Below are 19,530 nucleotides of genomic sequence, written 5' to 3' on the forward strand. Positions count from 1 at the left end.
CACTCTCTAGGCCATTTAAATAAATTTATACATTTATAACTAGAGTACAATTACATTACAAAAATAAGGGGGAGTATACTAGGGGTGTCACAAATAATTCCGTCTAAACATCAAATATAATAAGGGAAGCACCAATTGAGTTGTAGATATCCTCAACTCACCTCCTATTGTGGCAATGACCATGGTCCTTAATTCTTGTTAATACTAGACTTTAGAGTGGTCCCAATTGTATGACGATGATGATAAGTTTGTTGTGCATTTATTAGTTTAGAGAAACAAGTTTTAGATTTTCACCTCTAGGTTAGTCATCTATGCCATCTCTTGTTCCTTCACATAAGGATGAAAATATAATTTGTGAAGCATAGTACAATGGGGTGGTAGATCATTTTGATTAGTTCTCTAAAATGAAAATTTTGGTGCCCTATAATAAGAGTGTCACAACAAAAGCTATTTTTAAACTCTTTTGGCCATGTTTGGCCCTCATTTTGGATTTCCAAATATCATTGTTTATTATAGGAACAATATGTTCATAATTATATATTTTTCTAGCCTTTGATCCATTATGGGTATTTTTACCCACCAAAAGTCAGTAACCCATAGGAGAAAAAAAAATTCCTCATTTTACAGTCAATCAATTAGTAGCCCTATGATGGTCTTCAAATAACACTATGCTAGAGTTCTCCACCTAGTACATCAGTCAATACTCTCTCCCATTTGGAATTCATCTTGAAGGAAGGTGGGTCATCTATCAGCAAATACTCTAACCATTTTTGCAATCATGTGCTTTTATTTAATATTATAGACATATTAATATAAATGACGAGGAATACTAGATGATTGAATGCTCCTAATTGTATCATTGCTCCTACACTTCTTGGGACGTTAGTATTTGATTCTAGTCTAGTGGGATATCCTTTGGTGCCTTGTGGTTTAGGAGGGGCACTACTTGGGAGGCATTGATTAATACAAAACTTCCAAGGTAAACCATACTTACCACTTTCCATCTTTACGAATTATCAATCTCCATTCTTAGGGTTAATTTTCATTGATCACTTGAATTGGCACCCTATATCCACATCCTTGAGTTAGGACAACTGAAAGAATGATAAAAGCATTTAAAGCCACAGTAGAAAGAAAACATAAAATGAAAGATAGGGCCAGGACTTGTTTAGCATGTGGGAAAAATCCCAACATGAGCTCTATCCCCCTCATTAGTCATCATCCAGTTTGTCACGCATTTAATGCTTCATCTAAAGGAAAGTAACTATTGAATGTCCAAACCCAAACAAGTGAGAAACTACTACATATTTAATGGGTATTGGAAAAAGAAAGCTTCGGATATTAAGCTATGCACGAAAGAAATATAAGTCATTAGAGTAAAAGGTGCATCACTGGGATGGAAAAAACAGACTGAGGAAAGGGGTAACTAATGCCACCACAATTTCTCCCTCATTAAACCATTATGTTTAGGATGTTGAACTTCCATTAGCTAGTATCATGGTTGTGGCATGCTCCTTGAAATATTTCTCATTCCATGACCAACTTACCACACACACCAAGGGATTTGTGGGTCTACCTAGGACATGTCACTCCCCTTAGGGGTTGTAACAATTAATATAGTTGTTGAAATAATCATCCTTGACATAAGTGAGGTAACTTAATTATAGATATTGATCTAGTTAGACTTTTGAAAATGAGTTTTATGTGAAGTATTTATGTGCCCCTCGTAATAGATATGGTCCATTATGACACTTTGATGGGTTTATGTCCCTAATGATGTTGGTCTCACTTTATCTTTAGAAATTTTTCCAATTGGCTTCAAATATGCAGCATAGATCCCTTCAGGGATAGCTTAAATCTTTTCTAGCACCTTCTAGTGGCTACTTCGCCCAATTTTGAGAGTAGATATGAATTTGTGGCCCTAACATTGCCCCTCCAAAGATGATAATTGGGCTTTAAGAAACTTCTACATGATGCTACACTTATTGACATGCCCCAAGATGTTGAAATGTTGGACTATTTGATGATGTTCCAAGATGGACCTAGGATGCCCCAAAGCTATCTTTGACCATGTTTGATGGGTGATTCCTTGTTCTAGATCCCAGATGTGGATGGTTGCCACTGAAACTTGGGAGGGTTGTAACATTCTTCCTTGAATCCAATGATTTCCTCAGATGGTACCATGTCACTCATACATGCCTTGGAAGGGTGATGTAGTCCTCTCTTTATATGATGTCATGGTGGAGGAGGTGCCTTTGGAGTTGTACACATGCACTTTGAGGATTTCTTAGAGTGAGGAGCACTCTTGAACCATTGCCTCACCTTCTTGATGCATTATTGACCTTTATTGTATGATGATGTTATGGTGGAGCTCATTTTTCCCACACATGCAGATCGTATTTGGAATTTTCATTTGTTTTAAAGCTATATCAAGGTCATCCTATGACCTTTGACCTAGTTGATCGCTCAAGGAAACATGTTTTAGGGCCTTTGCTTGTGATATTTTTATCCATCATATAAATAGAGGGGATCCTCATTCACTTTTTCATCACGATCATTCATTAGACTTATCTATACTTAGAAGCTCACACTAGTTATTGTTGTCTTTTCTACTTGGCCGCAATGTAAATTTTTGGAGCGTATTGTCTTTTCAGGAGGAATTTTGCATGATGAGACTTATTTGGGATTGATTGAAGATATTATTATAGAATATTTCAAGTTTAGTTTTTATCTTCTTCCATTTTTTCAAGCTATAATATGTGAATTAGGGTTTCTATGTGTGTCATGTCAAAATTGCAATTTGTTTCTTGAAATCTTGATTCTTCATGGTATCTATTTTTTTCTTTAATTCCTTTAAGAGAAATTTGATATATGCATCCCTTGAAATTTAAACCTCCTACCTAATAAAGTGATCTAGATCATAAGAGGAAGGAGGCTCAATATCACCATAATACATAGAAAATAAAATACAGAGAACAAGGTAACACCCAACTCTTTATTAATGGAATGGAATTTGTTTTACATCTACATCATGAAGGAAGAATGTGTCTTTTGAAATGTGAAGCCAGATATTTATAGTATATCCAATGCCTCCTTGAATACCATGGGTGGATACCACTTTCCACTCAAATCAATCCTCCCTTCTTAGGAAGCAATGGTCCCCATTTTATCAAGTTCCCTCATTAGAAGATTTTGTTGCATGTCACTCTTGGTGGGCCAATTACCTTGATGAAGAATATATGAGCTAATGAAGTGAATGGTTTTGTGTGGTTAACCCATAACCATGGGTTTATGGATGATCTTTAACCATAATGATTACAATGTTCCAAGTGCCACTGAAGAGAAGGATTTTGTGTGGTTAATTTATAACCGAGGGTTTGTGGATGGACCATAACCAAGTATCAATGAAGAGAATAGTTTTGTGTAGTTAACCCATAACTGCAAGTGTGTGGATGACATGTAACCAAGTGTCGATAAAGAAAATGATTTTATGTGGTTAACACATAATTATGGGTTTGTGGATGACCCATAACCGATTTGGCAATGACAAGCTTGGATAAGGGTTTTGTGTGGTTTCCCCATAACAACAAATCTGAACGTTTTTGGAAGTGGACTTAAAAAGTGCCAAAAGGAGGTTGGATATTTCTATAAAAATTTGACCCAAAATATTCTCCAAACCTTGGTTCCCATGGAGTGATATTAAATTTTCTAGCATGTTAGAGTTGTTAATTGAGTTCCAAAAGTTGAACTCTAACCAAAGGGAGACAGAGTACTTCCAAATGTTATGTTTCTCCCAAATTTTGGACTTGATTGACCAAAAATTTTAGTGCTTCCTCAAGTAAGGGTTTCAATTAACCACTTTTGTCCATATCTCTGTGAGTGAAAACCATCTTCCAGAATATGTGCATTGATTGCCTACACAAAAACGTAAGGCTCATGACTTGATATTTATGGAGAAAGAAAATCATTTACTTTATTACCTTTTTTCCTGCACTTCGAAACAAGGCACCATCATCTTCATCATCTTATTTATTTTCACCCTCACCATAATCACTTAGTCAAAGTGATATTTTAGGGTTTCCATTCCCACAAATAACTCCCCTAGTAGGAGTTGAGGGATCAAAAACATTTGTTAATGTTAACCTTCCAATCCTACCATATGGATCTACATAAAATCTTGGACTAGATTGATCTATATTAACATTAAATTACCCATTTTTTCACCTCTATGGGACTCTGTATCTATCCCATTTACATCCAATCCATTAGGGTTATAGGTACTACCAATAGGTAAGTTTCTTGTAGGCTGAGGTTTCAAATGATTGTGCTCACCTTTGTAAACTATTTCAATTATCTTCCCATCATGATACCGTTGAAACTTTTTCTTCATAGGGAAATTAGGATTAGTGTATTTATAATAGTTATATGCATATTCACTACCCCTTACCTGCTTTTGGCCATACTTTTTCCAATTACCCATAAAAAGGGGGCCTATCTACTATAGGAATATGAGGCAAAGATAATTAAATTTACTTTGTATTATGTGGAAATTGATTTGGAGACTCAATTGTTTGCTTAGTTTTTGAGTTCAATGATGCCTTTTGTTGAACAAAATAAGCATTAAACCCAGGGGCACTAGACAAAAAAGTGGAAGTCAATTTTGTAGGAGAAGAAACTCGGTGCATTGGAAATGTTTTTGATACTGATGATACATGCATGGATGAAGAAACAAGTTGGAATTTCACCTAAGCCTCTACTTGAGCTTGATCTTGAACTTGGGATAGTGCTTAATAATGAGAAATCCCAAATGATCCATGATTTTCAAGGTATGAGAGGGTTGGATTCATCATCCCTAGCTTCATCAATGGCTTAAACATCATAGCTTCCCTTTCTTTAGCTTCGTCGTGGCTATCAAAGACCTATTATTTTGATGGGGCCTCAATTTTTAGAGCACATTGAATCTTTAATCTATGCAAGCATCTTTTGGGTGGTTGGAACATGGAGCAGTGGTGATGGTGTTGGTAATAACGTAGCGAGGGGATTGAGCCTCATGACCTTAGGGTATAGAACCCTCCCCCTGCCCCCTCTGCCCCACTGTTTATTCATATGAATTGAGTAAGGCTCTTCACAAGTGGAAGGGAGAATGTCATAGCACTTGTGAGTATCTTAAAGAAATACCAATAATTAATATCATGATCGTAATGGTCCATCATTCTAGGAGGATAAAATAGGAAGAAAGTGGGTGTTGTAGGGCATGAGATTCAGACTGTGGTGAGTTGGGCAGGAATGGGCATGTTGATAGCCATTGTATTTTCACTCTCTTTAACTTCCATGAAAATCCTAGAGGAGGAAGCTTTTGGGTTGCTTTTTTTGTGACATAGGCATTGGTGAAGTTAGAAAAGACTTGTCAGGTGGACCTGGATTGGTTGGTTAGAGATGTTGTTTATGGAAAAAGACAAATCTTAAAAAGGTATATATACATATAATATGTGTGTGTGTGTGTGTGTGTGTGTGAATATATCCATGAGGTTGGTATTGGTGTTGGTGTGGTTAAGAAAATGGTAAGGGTATATGGGCTACCAAAAACATGTGGGATTGATTATAATGGGTTACCTGGAAAAAGAAATATTTGCTATTGTATCTTGAGCTCTAGCATGCATGTTCTAAAGATGTAGATGTGGTAAAGGGCACCGTTCCATGCTTATTTTTCCATATCGCATAGGGCATTGAAGTGGGCCCAACAATTCTCGTAGTGGGCGAGGAGGTCTCTGTAAATTCCATAAATGCGGTGGGTTCCCATTTTTTCCATAGAAGTGAAGGGAGTAATGGAGATTCTCATACAGAGAAAAAAAAAAAAAAAAAAAAAAAAACCCTTCTCTTGCACATTTACCTTGATTGGGAACTTTGACATTTGCTTCAAAACATGTTTTCCATGGATTTGTAACCCACTATGATACCACTAATCTCGATTGTGAGAGGAACGAGGCTAAATATCACCACAATACACAGAAAATAAAATACATAGAACAAGATAACACCCAACTATTTATTAAGGGAATATGAAAATATTTTACATCTACATCATTAAGGAATAATGTGTCTTTTAAAAGGTGAGGTGTGATATTTATGGTGTCTTCAGTGCCTCCTTGAATACCATGGATGGATACCACTTTTCACTTAGATCAGGAAGTCACTAGGGTTTCTCAATAGAGATGGTTGTTCTCTCACCCTCTTCATCAAGGTTGTCTTCATATATTTTTCCCTAGAATACTCCATTCCACAATTATCTCAAGGCACTAGTCTAGTAGGTGTTGATCAACCCCTTCTTACCACTTAATTTATCTCTCCTGTCTATAATTTCTAGGTATCTAAGGTTAGGGTTTTCCTTGAAATTGTATATAATAAAAATTTATTTTGATGTGTTATTTCCCTCTTAATAGGGATTGTAGAATTTTCTCTACAAATCAGCTAGCTCATTGATATCATGTAGAAATTTCACCTGCAAATCAAACTGATATATGCATTGTACTAAAGCATAATACAAGATCTACATCTACCATAAACTTTGTGGAAGCTAATCAACCATGAGCAACATCAAGAATGAACACATATAACTGATAAGAAGGAATCAATCACACATAACACAGAAGAATTTATCTAGGAAAAGCACCAGGCTAAAACCCCAACTCTGCATTATCAATCAAGTGGAAATCCTCAACAACATACAAAAAGAATCAACGAAAAAGCTATCCTGCTCTCTTTGTACTCTGATGATGTAGCTCATGGACTACCTAGGCCTGAATATATAGGCTACAAGTCCTCCAAATCCCTATTTCTGTGTGCAATTTTGATTCGGGTCCAATTACATAACATGATTGAATTGGCCAAACCATACCTGTTGTAACCTCAGGTCCAACTACGCAATCCATAAGGAATAATATTCCTTCTGCATGCAAGGAATATTCACAAGGAATATCCTAGCAACTGATAGTACATTGTCCCTCCATATGATCTCAACTGGGTCTCTGTCGAAACTGACATGCATGAGTTATCCATGAGTGAATCTTCAGTTATCTGAAAATACCAATTGTTACATGCAGGCAAGCATTAACAAATTGAATCTCATTAATTTAACAACTTGTTAAATTAATTTAATTGGACTTGACTAAGTTAAACTAAGTCAACTGATCCTCTCAATATAGAACTCATCCTTAATTCCTCAATCAGTGGAGAAATTATTGCATGTTCTCATAAAGACTTCAAGTTTGATTTTCCTTAACTAATTAACTGAAACTGAATTAATTAATTAATATTCAAACTGCTCGTAAGACCAAATTCGAATTTTACTTCCTATTTCTAGTGCAGGGGCTGACTAAAATAGGAATCCACATTGCACTGCTAAAAATAGAACTTCTATTTTTAGCACTTCCATTTTTCATTCCCTGTTGCCCAATCCAGCACTAATTCCCAGACTGCTATTCTTAGCACTTCTATTTTTAGAAATTTTTTGTTGTCAATTTTCAACACTCCCTCTCAACAAGAAATGCTTCCTCTCGAACCCGATCTTGTACCTCTGGAATGTTCTGCATGCAACACATCTACCAAGTGTGGTTCCTCCAGTAACTCTCGGAACAAAAAAAACTCCCAACTGACCTCTTTGTTGGGCTAGAAACATACTTTGATGCTAAAGCTCTACCTGCCACTGACAAGTTCTCCATCTCTGACCTCTGCACTACTGCAACATCTCCATGCATCTCGCACCATTGTGCCCTTCTCTATGTTACCTTGCATATGCAACACACTTGTGCCTCTCACATTGCTACAACGTGCATGCTCTACACTATCCTGGGATTCCCTGCACTGTAGCTCTCTCTATCGCTCCATCCGCATCTGTCTCTACCTAATAAGTCAATTCCTGCTACTCCACATTGCCCCACCTCCTACCTGGAGGTATGGCTACAAGTGATCCCTCAACCCACCTGGCTCGAAGTTTCCGCCTATTGGAGGTCTCTACATGAGTAGATGTCTCTACTCGATCTCCACTCAGCTTCCCCTGTTGTGGCTGCTCCACAACCTCCTGAAGTTGCTGCACCAATCGTGGCTCCCCCACAATTGTCTATGACTTCTTCTGGCGCTGCATGTTGAGTGGTAATATACCCTCCCTCTCAACCACCAAGTCTTCATCAGTTGCCTTGCTGCTCAAGGCTTTGCATGCATCTTGAACCTCAAGAGCATACATGTTCTTGACCCATGAACTGATCAGCTTCACCTATCTAGTGATGATGTGTCTAAGGAAAACCTTTCCCTTACTAAAGACTACATCATAGCCTTTGTCTTCCAGCATCGCGATCGACACCAAGTTTCTCTTCAGTCCTGGTACATACTTGACATCGGTCAAGGTAAGGCGAGCTCCATGCTCCCTCTGAAAAATAACCGTGCCTACACCTGAGACACTATACTTTTCATCAATACCCATTGCTATGAGTATTTGGAGATCTTTCTCCTCCAAAGTATTGAACAAAGTCGCCGGTCATGTGGAAAGAAGCTCCACTGTCAAGAAACCAACCACTTCCCACCATGGATGAAACCATGCATGCGAAGAGTGTGAAATCCAACTCGAACTGTGAAGCAAGTTCCTCACCTTCATATCCTTCCCCAGATCCCTTCTTGGATTTCCTCAGTGGACAATTTGTAACAAAATGGCCCACCTCATGACAATGAAAGCATCGTACTTTTGATTTGTCAACCTTCTTCCCACCATGGGAAGAACTGGATTCAGGAAGAGAAACCTTCTCCTTCCCCTTCTTCGCCTTACTTGCTAAGGCACAATTCTCTTCATCCTCCATGGATGAAGAACCATCTCTGGTGCTCCATCTGATCTCCTCCTGCATCAAATCCGACCATAGTCATTCCCAATCTGACAGTTTCTCTCTTCCATTAATCGAGTCCTGGTAGCTATGCCAGCTCTTAGGAAGTCTGAGAAGTGCAAGACTCACCATGTCATCATCAGCTGTCACGACCCCTACACTTGCAAGCTCATCCTTGCATGTGGTGAGCTTGGTCAGATACATAGAGATCGTGTGACCCTTTTCACACTTGATCTTTCGAAGTTTGTCCTTCAGTGCCAGCTTCCTCTGATCACTACTATTCTGATAAAGATCTTTCAATTTTTTCCACATCGAAAATGGAGTCTCCTTCCCATGGAGGCTCGAGACTATGTAATCTCGAACTCCCTCCAGGATGATTCTCCTAGCTCTAGCCACACACTTCCTCCATTCCGCCAACTCTTGGGCATTAGATCTTGAGGGCTTGGGGACTTCTTGATCAATGAAGTCCTTCACCCTACTATCCTCTAATACTGCCTCCATGTGATCCTTCCAGGCTATATAGTTTGAGCTGCCATCCAGTTCATACTCAAGCCTCAAACCATAGAATGCCATTGATGAAATCTGAAATGTGATAAGAACTTGATATCTATATCTAGAAACCACAAACTTCATCCTTCTTGTATATTGTTCTTCTTTGATCACCTGTGCTCTGATACCATGTAGAATTTTCTCTACAAATCGGCTAGCTCACTGATATCATGTAGAAATTTCACCTGCAGATCAAACTAATATATCAATGTACTAAAGCATAATACTAGATCTACATCTACCATAAACTTTGCGGAAGCTAATCAACCATGAGCAACATCAAGCATGAACACATATAACTGATAAGAAGGAATCAATCACACATAACACAAAAGAATTTATCCGGGAAAAGCACCAGCCTAAAACCCCATCTCTATATTATCAATCAAGTCGAAATCCTCAACAACATACAAAAAGAATCACCTCAAAAGCTATCATGTTGTCTTCGTACTCTGATGATGTAGCTCATGGACTACCTAGGCTTGAATATATAGGCTACAAGTCCTCCAAGCCCCTATTTCCTTGCGCAATTTTGATTGGGGTCCAATTACATAACATGTGTGAATTGGCCAAATCATACATGTTGTAACCTCAGGTCCAACTATGTAATCCATAATGAATAATATTCCTTCTGCATGTAAGGAATATTCACAAGGAATATCCTAGCAACTGATAGTACATCGTCCCTCCATCTAATCTCAACTGGGTCTCTATCTGAACTGACATGCACGAGTTATCCATGAGTGAATCTTCAGTTATCTGAAAATACCAATTGTTACATGCATGCAAGCATTAACAAACTGTATCTCATTAATTTAACAACTTGTTAAATTAATCTAACTGGACTTGACTAAGTTAAACTAAGTCAATTGATCCTCTCAATATAGAACTCATCCTTAATTAATCAATCAGTGGAGCAAATCAAGGACACATTCCCCAATTAGTGGAAAAATTATTGCATGTTCTCACAAAGGCTTCAAGTATGATTTTCCTTAACTAATTAACTCAAACTGAATTAATTAATTAATATTCAAACTGCTCCTAAGACCAAATTCGAATTTTACTTCCTATTTCTAGTCCAGGCACTAACTAAAATAGGAATCCACACTACACTGCTAAAAATAGAACTTCTATCTTTAGCACTTCCATTTTTCATTCCCTGTTGCCTAATCCAGCACTGATGCCCAAATTGCTATTTTTAGCACTTCTATTTTTAGCAATTTCTTGTTGCCAATTTTCAACATGGATTGCACTTAAAAACTTGAAAAAGGCAAAATTCAGGATTAATTACATCGTAAAACCCTATAATTAAGGTTGATGTCATCTCTTTTATTATTGTTTTATGCATGATTTAGCCACAAAAACTCACTTTCATACCCTAAAACTTATTTACATAAATGATAGTCTTAATTCTTTATTGATATATTATTAAAGGGTTATTTATTCTAGTTGTTATATGACATTACATGCCATATTATTCAATATCTCTCAAACCATAACTTGTAATAGCTCACTAATATATCTAAAAGGTATTAGCAACATGTGATTAGACTTTTGTAAAGCTTATCTTAGCCTTCTAGGATCCACCAATACCCTTTCCCCAATCATTAGACCTTGCATCACCTTTATCCTTCTTTATTGAATATATTTAGGTGATATTTATAGGTAAGCTTCTCTTCTGTGATTTAATTCACCACTAAAAAATTGGAGAATGGTCATCGAGGTGACAATGGTTGTCGATCTCTTGTTTCCATTAAGGTCTAGACTTGTCTAGTGGAGCTTTGCATTAGGCTTGCTAAATTTTGCAATAACATGTTCCAAACTAACCAAATCAACTACCTATAATTCCCAAACTAATGGCCATATTGAGTTTTTCAAAAATATGATTATATACACCCTAAAAATGTACACTGCACTAAGCATCCATATACATGGGATGAAAGACTTCCTTATGTTCAACACAACTACAATGTTAGCCACAATCCTTTTTAGATGTGCATAAATTTTCAACCATTAGCCCTAATTGATAAAGCATTTCCCATTGTACTAGCTTAAGAATATTCCACCTATTCTCAAAACAAGGTAGACAAAGTAGAGAAATTCATTGAACAAATCCAACACATGAACAAGAAGTTCATGATATTATTCAAGAATCCAATGGCAAGTACAAGTAGTGATACCATCAACATTGTGATCCATGTAGGTTTCAAGTTGGGACAAGGTATGATTGCATCTTGATAGATCGTAGTATTAAAAATTATTTCTACCTCCAAATGCAATTTTTTCATTTGTTATGCAAATGAATAATTATGTTTAAAGGCTTTATAGTTTCCAAATAACATTATGCAATTCTAAGAAATTTTTCAAATATGATTTTATTCCTATTTCATTGTAACTCACTCTTTTATTATTCCATGTCAAAAGGTATAGAGACATTACCATTATGTGGCTTATGTTCTTGGAAATGTACGAAAATTAATCAGCATGCCAATCCATGAATTAGTTTTTTTAAGATAGCTTAAAATAATGGAAAAGGAAATCTATTTTCTTTTCCTAAGCTGCTATAATAATTTTGGAGTTACATGATTGAATATATCATATGTCAACATTGCATAATCTAGTTGTAGTAGGATTATTTGATAGGGGCATTGATTTGCTCATTTTCTCAAAGTTTTGATGATCTCGGTTTTCTTAAGATGGGCAAAAATATTCAAGGATAGAGTTATTTGGTTAAACAATTAGGTGGAACTATAAGTTAATACAAAATTCATACCAAGTTTAGTAAATAATTTCTATTAAAAATAGGATGAGTTTGTCCACTAATTAGTTACATCTATTTGAAGGTGTTAATGTTGAAATGTGGCAACAAGAATATTCTAATTTAATTTTTCCTTGAATTAAATTGTGAATTAAAATCGAATTTAGTCTTAACAGCTACTTGGAAATAATTAATTGAGTTATTTTGACTTAATTAGTTGGAGAAATTCAAGTTAGAAGTCTTTTTGAAGTCATGCAAGAGTTATCCCTTAAATTAAGGGGATAAGCCTTAAATTAAGGAGATAAGATTGAGTTATATTTGAGTTGTAATTAGTTAACTCAGTTTACTGAGTTAAGTCTAGTTAAATTAGTTCCAAACTGTTTGAGGAACTAATGGTGAGTTAACAGTCAGTTGATGCATGCATGCACTCAACTAGTGTACTCCAGTTAACTAAAGATTCCCTCATCAAAAACTCATGCATGTCTATTCTGAGAAAGACCCAGTTGAGATTAAAGTCAAGGATAGTGTACTATCAGTTGCATGTGTTTTCCTATAAAGAAAACTCATGCATGAAGAAGGAATCAATTCCTTGAGGATTGTGCGGTTCTAACAGTGTGTGAGATCAGGAGATCATCTGCTTGGTAAATAGATTTTTTCCACTTGGTTGAAGGAGATCATACTAGAGGAACAATGCAAGGAAATAAGAGCTTGGAGGGTAGAGAGGAAGGCTCGTGAGAAGCTAGGATTTCCTATGAGCATCTGTGAGGATTGTACTGAGAGTTTCCTAGTTGTGAGAACTAAGGCTTTGTATAATCTCTATGTATTTCCACCTTGTATGATAATACATATAGTGGGGTTTTTAGCTGAGGCTTTCCCCAAAGTATTTCCATGTGTATTGTGCATTGATTCTTCTTCTTTTGGTTATATGTGTTCAGCTCGATCTTTAAGCTTCCGCAAATTGATAGTAGAAGTAGGTTATAGTATTCTGCTTTGATTTATATTGCATTATCGAGTTAAACTACAACATATTTTCTACATGGTATCAGAGCTGGATTTGTAGAGAATTTTCTACATGGTATCAGAGTTAAGTTTATCAGAGCTATGAACAATATACTGAGGAGAGAATTCGAAGTTTGAAATTCAGGGTTGTCGGTGCAAATCGAATTCTTATCATACTTCAAGGTTGGAAAATGGTGTTCTATGGCTTGAGACTCAAGTATGCCTTGGAAGGTAGCTTGAATTACATAGCATGGAAAGATAGAATGGAGGTTGTATTAGAAGACAATGGCTTGAAGGATTTCATTGATTAAGAAATCCAAAAGCCAGCTTCAACTAATGCACATGAGTTGGCTGAGTGAAAGAAGGGTGTGGCGAAAAGTATCTAATCACTGGAAACTAATCCTGGTTTACCAAAGAATCCATGTTCACCTCCAAGGGCTTCGAACGGTGAGTTTCAACCATGTTCAACATTTGGCCAATAAACTAGTGGACCTTTTGGCCAACCAAGGGGTGAACAATGCAGATTGTGGGATGGCGAACAAGTGGCGGGAAATTCCTCAAAACTGTTTAAAGGCTCTCTGTGATGAACAAGCTGCAGAAGACAGAGAAATGTTTCATTATCAGACCCGGATAGCAAGTATGAATTGATTTATTCAGCATGTTTTTTCTCAATCTTTCTGAATGCATATGGTAGAAAGGCAGGCTAGGTTATGTCTCACTCTCTACCAGGGTCAGGTGAATGGGATCCTCAGGTTCTCGAAAGACAATTTACGGGGTCATTTCTCAAACAAGCTCAGTATCGGGGACAGGCGCCGTGGAAAGAACAGATAGAAAATGAGAATTGGTTTTCCGGCTGTCGGTATTCTCCCCCTTCCAGCTTTCAGGTCTGAAAACCATGCCTGGATCGGCTCTCCGCCAAAATTTATGGGATCTCCTTGATATGAAGTCCCAACTAGACCTCACACTATTTGGAGCACGAGTCCCAACAGTGTGTGGTAATGTTATGCCTTGACTGCGAAAACACACAAAGTGAAGTATAATAAATTTGGGTGAGAGAAAGTGTGTGACCCTATAAAGAGTCAAGTGTGATGCATGAAGGTTCCAACACATGAATGGAAAAGGAAGTGCAGCCCTTGGAAGCTTGTAATAGTACACAACTTGAAAGGAACACATGAGCATAATGACATCACAAGTTAAGATGCAAAATAGTCCACAAGTTAAAGTGATGAGTTAATAAAACAACGCGCATCCAACAAGATTCAAACAAATGCAAACGAAACAGTTCATATTCATAAGCGTAAGTTAAATAATATACATTACAAATACAACAAGAATAGTCCTAATATATTCACAACATATGCATGAAAGCAGTTGACTCTGATTTTATTATTATAAGTGAAAGTTCCATTCATACATACACCATTGACGAAACACTAGCCCCAGTAGTGGAACATTAAAGTCAAGAATACCTTCTCCTCCAAATAAGTATACTTGCTCTACACTACGGAGAAGACAAGGCTCTTCACAATACTACCAAACTCCTTCTAGGCTTAATCCTAACCAAAATCTTGGCTCTCAAAAGCTCGTTACATGAGTTATGAGGTTATATTTATAACAAGAGGGGGTGACTCTTCAACTCCCATTTGTGACCTTTGGACTACCCTCATGAATCTTCATATTCTTTACAAATGACTCATTACATTACATGATGACTCTTCATATTCCAATATTGACACTTGGAATTTCATTTACAACATAATTACAAATAATATTACATTTTACACTAGTACCCATATGAGACAAAATAGGGTAGAGACAACTTGACAGCCTAACAAGACACAACACTATGGTTCTTGAGTTAGGGAGAAGTCTAGCTCAACAACCTCCACTTGTTGCTTCTCAGTCACATATTGGTGCCAAGCTTGATACTGTGTGATTATGTACCCAAACTATATGATGGTGTCTTGCTAGAAGCGGAATCTAGCCTCCATGGCATCTGGGAACAATGTCTTGGAACCCGTTTCAAGTTCGTTCTAAAGCATGAGCAACATTGTTCTGGCTTGGACATGACCACCAATGTAATTCTTCATGTTTTGTTTGTTCAACTCTAAGTCTTCCTCGGTGGCATTCTATCTCAGTTCCTCCAAGTACTCTTTGATCTCCTGCTAGACTTGGTTCTTGGGTTTGTCCTTGGTGAGTGAGCCGACTGATTCGATCTAGTGTGTTCTCACCAAGACATCCAAACTACTAAACAACCATACATATTAGGCATGAATGTTTCCAATGAATGAGACGATATGCTTATTGTTCTAATTCAACATTCAAACTTTCTCTTTCTCCATCTCTACCTGCGGCTTCATTTTCTTCACTAAGTCAAGTGGTGCCCCTTTTTATCGCATTGTCTACTCTTTCACATAGGCAATGGCGGCTTGTATTTTCTTGGGAGTTTTAACAAACTCTTTTTTCTATTTTTGTAAGTTGTGCAAATGGAAAACTACTTTATTTATGGTGATAAACCCCTCATAGAGCTTCCACATGGTTTCTCAAAGTGTTGATACTTCAACAAGTATTGATGTTCTCATCTCCACCAAGTAAACCTGTGTGGAAACTATACTCTTTGCTATTACATGGAGTTGTTATGACTCTTGGCTAGCAGCCTGCAATTTCTATGCCAATTTCTCATTCTCAACCATCAAATATTGAATTTTTTACCTTGTTTCTCCTACATAGGCCAAGTTGGTTTCAAAAAGGGAATTTGGATGTTTCCTAGTGTCCGGCAATATTACCCTTTCTCTAACAAATGTAGGTGATGTGTGATCATCTGGAAAGTGCTTTCTCCGTTGTTGTACAATCCTCTTTTGGAACTCGTCGAACAATAGATTGTACACATCCATTACAAGATCATCATCAAGGGGAAAAGCATCCCCTTGCTCGCTATGGGTTGGCTCTGCTACTGGAGGTGGCGGAGACTGAGGGATGACCTGTGGTGTGCTCGGCATCAGATCAAGATATTCATTCTACAACTCTTATTCCATCTCCATGTATATCACTTCAATCAAGTTCTCAATCTGTTGAGCAAGCTCTCGATCCTTCATCTGCTGGTTAGTTTTGTTCATGCTCTTCAACCTATATCAGCATTGTTTCCTCTATCATTGTGCCTTTATTTTGTTCTTCTTCATGCTTCTGCTTCTCTTCTCGTTCTCTTCTCCTCAAATATTTTTCTTCCTTCATCTTCTGTTTTGTCTCTTGCAGCTTCAGTTATGCTTCCTGCAACCTCTGCTTTTCTCTCTTCCTCTGCTCTACTCTCTGTATCCTATGATTCCTCTTAGCTTCTGCTACAAAATATTATTTCATGAGAATAGGACCTTCTTTCATATTGTAGCTTTGTTCTCCCTTTGGACTATCAACAATCTTCCTCTTTCCCTTGTCATGCACAGGATTGTTGCCTTCTACTGTTGTTGCTTCTAGTGTTACTGTCATTTGTGGAGCAGCCTGTGAAGTCCTTACTAAAATGAATGAATCATCGAGTCTGGAAGCATTATAGAAATACCTCCATGGATACTCCTATGGCCAATGAAATTCTTCGCCGATCCACGGAAAGTAAACTCTTGCACAATGGTCTTTACAAGTACCATGGGGATGATATGGATTGAAGTCCCTAGTGTAGAATTCAAACCTCATTATCTCCTTTCCCTCACTATAAGAGACTTTCCAGTTATTTTTCTCATATAATCTAATCTACAAAGGAAGAGTCAGCCATGGTGATTTATTCTTCCTGTGCAGCACTGTTGACAACCATGTGGCGAGATGATACACCAATTCTTGTATGATAAGTTTGTCGGTGGCATGCCTTGGTAAAACATGTAGAGGATTCTCTCTGCCAAACACTCTAATGAAGGTGCCACCTGGTGAGGCATACGAATCTGCGATGCTTGTCATTGCCTCCATTGCTTCTCGTGACATGCAAGGTGGATCCTCTTCAAATATGAGCTTGTACAACGGGATGATTAAGTGTTCAATGAGTCATGCCATTAATCCTTGATAATTGCATTCTAACAGAAACTTGCAATAGATGTGCACAACAAATTCTCATGGTGTCTATGTCCAGTTCATGCTAGGGAACTATTGTTGTGCACAGATTGCATCCAATAATTATGCATACATATAAAACTTTACTCGCACACCCTCAGGAGGATTTTGAGCCTATGATATATGGGCCTTCAACTATCGAGCCAATATATTTGACAAGTTGAACGACTTCCCCTCGTTCAACACCTAGTCCAATAAGAATTCCCAACCTTTAGGAAAGGTTTTTGTGCTCTCTTGACCATGGGTCCTGCAAGTGAAGATAATCGAGAGTTGGTAGGCCTTCCTGAGGGACTTTGTCTTGTACACATGGGTGGGTTTCTGTCAAAACTCTGATGGCTCCTTCACCCAACCTTTCGTAATGTCTCCAGTGTTCACATAATTGTGGTGGCATAGAAAGGTGAGTCCATGCACTCTATGGGCTCAGGAAAGTGATACATCCACTGATAGTCCTTTTCCCGTAAGGTGGAAAGCTTATGTCCACTGGCATTGCTCAATGTCATGGCCTTCTCATCAATGTGTGAGATAATCTAGTTGATGACATATGCACACAGGAAGGATGGATACCTGTATGCAACCTTTTATAATCATGACTACCAAATGCTGATATACACTTATCGATCCTCTAAGTCTTCCTCAAAGTCTTTTGTAAAAGCATCTTTAACCTGCTGCCATGTCAGTGATGATCCCTTTTCTATAAACACCTCAGTATCTGTATACACTAGCAAGTATATTGATGCTTCCTCAACTACTTCCCCAATACTTCTTTTAGTGTTTTATTTTGAAGAAACTCTCTTAGCTGCCATGGTAACAATGAATGTTGGAGAGGTGCTCAATAACTGGTATACTTGTGGGATAGAAAAGGCACTCATGGCAAGCAAATATCAGTCTTAAGAAAAGCTACCTACAAGGAAAGTTCAAGCAGCAAACTGGGCATTAAATGGGGAGGATTATGAAATTATCATTGGCAAGAGGGTCTGGCTTCTTGTGGGAACTCTGCACTGCACAATCCCAACATCTAAGGTCGAAGTTTGTGGCTTGAAACTGCTTAATGTGCAGTTTAACTTGGGAAAAGGTCTAGGAGATACTACACATTGCACAGCCTCAGTGGCCAAGATGACAGGCTGGAACCTGGAACTATGTAGCGCGTAGTTGGAGCTAGCTTGTATTGTGCACTGCACAATTCCGGAGGCCAAGCTTGTGGCTTGAGCCTTAGGATTACATAGTGCCCAACTGGGAAAAGTGAAAAAAAACTAAGGGAAGTGCAGATTTTCCCAAGGGAAGTGTGGAAAATGAGCAAATCGGAGAGATAGTGTGAGCTTGAGTGAAAATCTAAGTAAGAGTAAATCCATGTGAATCAAGTGAAGCAATTAATCAGACGAAAGGAAAATCAAGTATGTGAGGAGAGTCACCACAACGGCACCTAGAGGTGCAAAAACAGGAAAAGTAATGCGACACTTGAGAAAGGAAATATAAAACTTAAAAAAAACATGTATACAAGTTAAAATGACAGAAACCATGAAGAGAAATAAGTGAAACAACACTCACACAAGAAAAATGACAAAAAGCAATAGAAAAAGCGACAAAAGATGACAAAAGCGAAACTCACCTGGAAAAGCGTCGATGATCGCACTGAAGGTTCCTTAATCTCCTCGGGAATGCTAGAACTCCAAGATCGAATGTGTAAATGAGGTCTAGAAGCATCGATTAAATAGATTTGAGTGAATTAGGGTTGATGACCTGCATGCCTAAAATCAAGGAAAAATTGACACTTAGCGGAAGTTTCTAAAAATAGTGAAAGTGCCTCCTTTGGGATATTAAAAATAGATCCCTATCTTTTAGAGAATTTTTTTGGTTTTTTTTGTTTTTTCTTTTTCTGAGGAAACTTTCCATGCACACTATCGGGAAAGACTGCATAATTCTAGGGAACTCGTCAACTTTCTGGCTCAGTGCATTGTGCAATTTCTGAGCTTAGTGAGGGTTGCGTAGTTTATGGGCTCAGTGTTGGGATGCCTTCCATGACTACACGGTTTCTCAGCTCAAGGCTAACTGCTAGTCAAGACTATGCAATTCCCATCATCAAGGTTTCTTTCCCTCAAGGATTACGTAGTTTTTGGAGGCAAGCCTAGAACTGCTGTGAGACCAAGTTGGGATATCAACTTGTGACTTAAAATGATAAGCTAAGTGTTAAAATAAGCAATAACAAGCAAAATGAAAAGATAAGTCTCAATCAAAGCATGAGCACTTGGATCAATGCAAGATGAGCTCATG

General features: G+C 37.7%; 1 pseudogene; it reads right to left on the reverse strand.

The window, feature by feature from the left end:
* Window positions 1–3,834: 3,834 nt before the first annotated feature.
* LOC149151889 (putative WRKY transcription factor 4) lies at window positions 3,835–5,333 on the reverse strand (annotated as a pseudogene).
* Between the last annotated feature and the right edge of the window lie 14,197 nt (window positions 5,334–19,530).

This window comes from Pinus tabuliformis, chromosome 9 (genome assembly GCF_031772625.1).
Source record: "Pinus tabuliformis cultivar Carrire ecotype Pingquan chromosome 9, CPIR1, whole genome shotgun sequence".
In the NCBI taxonomy this organism is placed as follows: Eukaryota; Viridiplantae; Streptophyta; class Pinopsida; order Pinales; family Pinaceae; genus Pinus; species Pinus tabuliformis.